The sequence below is a fragment of the Vicia villosa genome, unplaced genomic scaffold (assembly GCF_029867415.1).
Source record: "Vicia villosa cultivar HV-30 ecotype Madison, WI unplaced genomic scaffold, Vvil1.0 ctg.005573F_1_1, whole genome shotgun sequence".
Taxonomy (NCBI): Eukaryota; Viridiplantae; Streptophyta; class Magnoliopsida; order Fabales; family Fabaceae; genus Vicia; species Vicia villosa.
In genome coordinates, this window is record NW_026706647.1 from 25,043 (window position 1) to 28,992 (window position 3,950).

General features: G+C 38.4%; 1 long non-coding RNA gene across 1 annotated transcript; it reads right to left on the reverse strand.

Moving 5' to 3' along the window:
* Positions 1 to 2,065: 2,065 nt before the first annotated feature.
* Positions 2,066 to 3,078, reverse strand: LOC131642669 (uncharacterized). The gene is made up of 2 exons (XR_009295964.1): positions 2,584 to 3,078; positions 2,066 to 2,342 (listed from the first exon to the last, which is right to left on the reverse strand). It is a non-coding gene; the product is annotated as an uncharacterized LOC131642669 (long non-coding RNA).
* Positions 3,079 to 3,950: the final 872 nt, after the last annotated feature.

The window sequence follows — 3,950 nt, forward strand, 5'->3', positions numbered from 1 at the left end:
TCCCTAGCCTCCGTGATTCCTTCCCTCGTACGGGAAATTTTTTTCAGATCCAACCCCCGTGTTGCATATCCTTCGCCTCCTCTCGTCCAGGCACACCATTTTCAAGACTGAATTCCAATCCCCAGTAAGTCCATCTACCAAGCTTCTCAAACACTTGTCTGTGTCATTCTTTCGATACTCGTCTGTATCTTCTTTTGATGCTCGTATGTGTCATTCTTTCGATACTCGTCTGTATCTCCCTTTTGATGCTCGTATGTGTCATTCTTTCGATACTCGTCTGTATCTCCTTTTGATGCTCGTATGTGTCATTCTTTCGATACTCGTCTGTATCTCCTTTTGATGCTCGTATGTGTCATTCTTTCGATACTCGTCTGTATCTCCTTTTGATGCTCGTATGTGTCATTCTTTCGATACTCGTCTGTATCTCCTTTTGATGCTCGTATGTGTCATTCTTTCGATACTCGTCTGTATCCCCTTTTGATGCTCGTATGCGTCATTATTTCGATACTCGTCTGTATCTCCTTTTGACGCTCGTATGTGTCATTCTTTCGATACTCGTCTGTATCTCCCTTTTGATGCTCGTCTGTGTCATTCTTTCGATACTCGTCTGTATCTCCTTTTGATGCTCGTATGTGTCATTCTTTCGATACTCGTCTGTATCTCCTTTTGATGCTCGTATGTGTCATTCTTTCGATACTCGTCTGTATCTCCTTTTGACGCTCGTATGTGTCATTCTTTCGATACTCGTCTGTATCTCCTTTTGATGCTCGTATGTGTCATTCTTTCGATACTCGTCTGTATCTCCTTTTGATGCTCGTATGTGTCATTCTTTCGATACTCGTCTGTATCTCCTTTTGATACTCGTATGTGTCATTCTTTCGATACTCGTTTGTATCTCCTTTTGATGCTCGTATGTGTCATTCTTCCGATACTCGTCTGTATCTCCCTTTTGATGCTCGTCCGTGTCATTCTTTCGATACTCGTTTGTATCTCCTTTTGATGCTCGTATGTGTCGTTTCTTTGGTACTCGTTTGTATCGTGTTTTGATGCTCGCATGTGTCGTTCCTTCGGTACTCGTCTGTATCTTCTTTCCATGCTCGTCTGTGTCGTTCCTTTGGTACTCGTCTGTATCTTCTTTCAATACTCGTTTGTATCTCTCTTAAAACATTCGTCTATGTTACCTTATCTTTGTCAAACCTATTTCTCTTCCAATCACTTTCATACATCAATCACTCCCTCCGAGAACCTTGTATTGGCACCTAGGCTACGTTACAAGCTATCACCGTTCATCCAATTACTCAGTGTAAATTCTTCCACCAGAAAAAAAAAAAAAAGAGAAAAAATTTCTCTTTCCCCAGCAGATATCAAAAACAAAAAATAAGGATAACACTTGCACCGTCTTTTCAGGACAAATTTCTGGTCTTGGTATTTAATCTTCTTCTACCTCGAATGTTCGAAAGGCTAACGCCAATCTCACCTTCAGGTTTAAGATGATTAAATAGGGGCAGCTGTCATACCCCAAATTTGTCCTACCCCTTTACTTTTAACTGGCTTAGACTTTTGCATTCATATGCATACCTTCATTAGGCCATCTAACACTCATGCATTCATTTAATCAATAACATTTACATGGGATCAAGGATGTTAAGAAGTCAGGGGTCCTATTTATATGCTCGAGGATATTGCAATTGAGGCTGACTTGTATTCGTGTTTGCATTAATTTGATGATCGTATCTCCTTATGGTTATACCTACTAAGTATTCGAGACTTGGTACAAAAGACTGTCGTCAATTCAGGGGATTTGAATCAAGATGCTAACATGTGGTGATTCTCGTTTGATTGGGCTTGCTTATGTTACCATTCATCTCAGTGAAACGCTGTTGAAGAAGTATTTCAAAATATCCAGTTGATTAAGGGTTGACTTCTTGTCAACAAAGTCAACCATGTAAGGTTGACTTTTATGTTGACCAAATCATGCTAATTAATTCTCGACTGAAGGCTACCTCGATTTTCTGACAGATTTTCAACTGATATTGTGGTTCATCCAAGTTGGCAATTAAAGACAAAGTGAAAATATTTGGAAATTTAAATTTAACAAGTGGAGGGAAAATTCAAATGTCTATCCAATCCCAATTATCATTACAAATTCAAATTCAAGAACACTACATTGCCATCACACCAATTACATCTCAAAGAAACCATAATAATTTACATATTCTATCCGAGTCAACAAATGTCCTAAAGCCTGTTACTCCTAAATCTTCAAACATCATCAGCTTCCATCATTCTTGTTCTTCTTGCTTCTACTCTGCCTGCGCTACATCTTTCTTCCAATTTCAAACCTACAAATAAAACATATATCTCATCAATAACCAGTACATTCAAGCCCTGCACATTCACTAAACCAAACCGTTTCACATACTGCACACAACCAATAAACAAAGTCATTTTACACAGTCCATAAGATATACATTCAATACAAAACCGAAATCCATTCACAACAGTCCAGCATACACAAAGAGAAATCAATTCAGAACTTGCAGCCAAACACTTACACATTCAATAAAACAGCATCAAACTCACCTCAAACTACCTACATCCATACCATCACAAACACATCCCAGCCCTGCACAAGACATGTTCAAATAGTTCAGCTTTCACCATGAAAAAAAGAAAAAAGGAGTAAACCTGATCCTATGTTCAACTAACAGTAACTAACAGTTTTGTGACCAATAACCCACCCTCTGATTCATGACTATAATTAACAGAATAACTATTTCATCCAACCTTACACTAACAATTATTAGCATACTAACACTGACTGCTTGTATTTACTATTAACTCCCTAATTCAGCTTTCAACTATCACACTAGTTCACAAGAAACAGATAACAGAAATAGTTACACATCCTAACTACCTAACAACCTAGTATAGAATTCAGTTTCAAGCATAACTAACTAACAGTTATAACTAACCCCTAACTGAACCAAAAACCTTTAACTACCTTACAATCCCATAACAGAATCTACAGCTACCCTGCATCAAACCATAACTAACCTTCAAAAACAGTTACAAACCTATAACAGAAATATAACCTCCAAACCATTTTGTAACTAACTTCCTCTCCCTATAGCCAAACTAACTACTAAATCCCAACCTCTAACTACCATGTAACTTTCAAAAAACCATCATAACAGATTTGTAACCGATTTTTCTAAGTCTCTCATGACAGAAAAAGGAGGGGATTGAGAACTATCAGAGATATAACAGAAAAAAAACTGAATTCATAACAGAAAGAGAGAAAAAGCAAAGGGAGAGAACCTAATATATAGCATCATCATTCACACTTCAAGGGCTCTCGATCCCTCCTCATTCATCATCATCTTCCACAATTCATCAACCTTCAATCACCACTCTCCATTGATTCAACAGAAAAACTTTCATTCTCCATCACCATTCTTCAATATACACTCTTCAATTCTCACCACTTTCTCTCGACCACTTCTCACTCTTCATCTTCACCTCTTCAATCTTCTCTGCTCTCACAATCATTCATCTCCACCAAGAACTCTTCAATCTTCACATTCTCTGCATCTTCAACAACAAACAATCAACATCATCATCACGATTGCAGCAAGAACACTACAATCGCCATAACAGAAAAAAGAAGAGAAAATTCTCAGAAAACATTCACTCACCTTCAGATTCTCAGCCTTCAATCTTCTGCAAATTCAACAATCATCATCAACGATCCAGAATAACCTTCATCTTTACGCATCGACTCTGTTCATCGTGAATTCGAGCAAGAGTCGGAGTTGAATCGGAGGGGATTCGAATCTGAACAAAGACGAGTTTGAGCAAAGAGATGAGAGGCGAACGAAGAGCTTAACGGAGTTGAGAGGAAGGACCTCCGCGTTCTCTAATCGGAGGAAGGGAGATATGTGCCATCG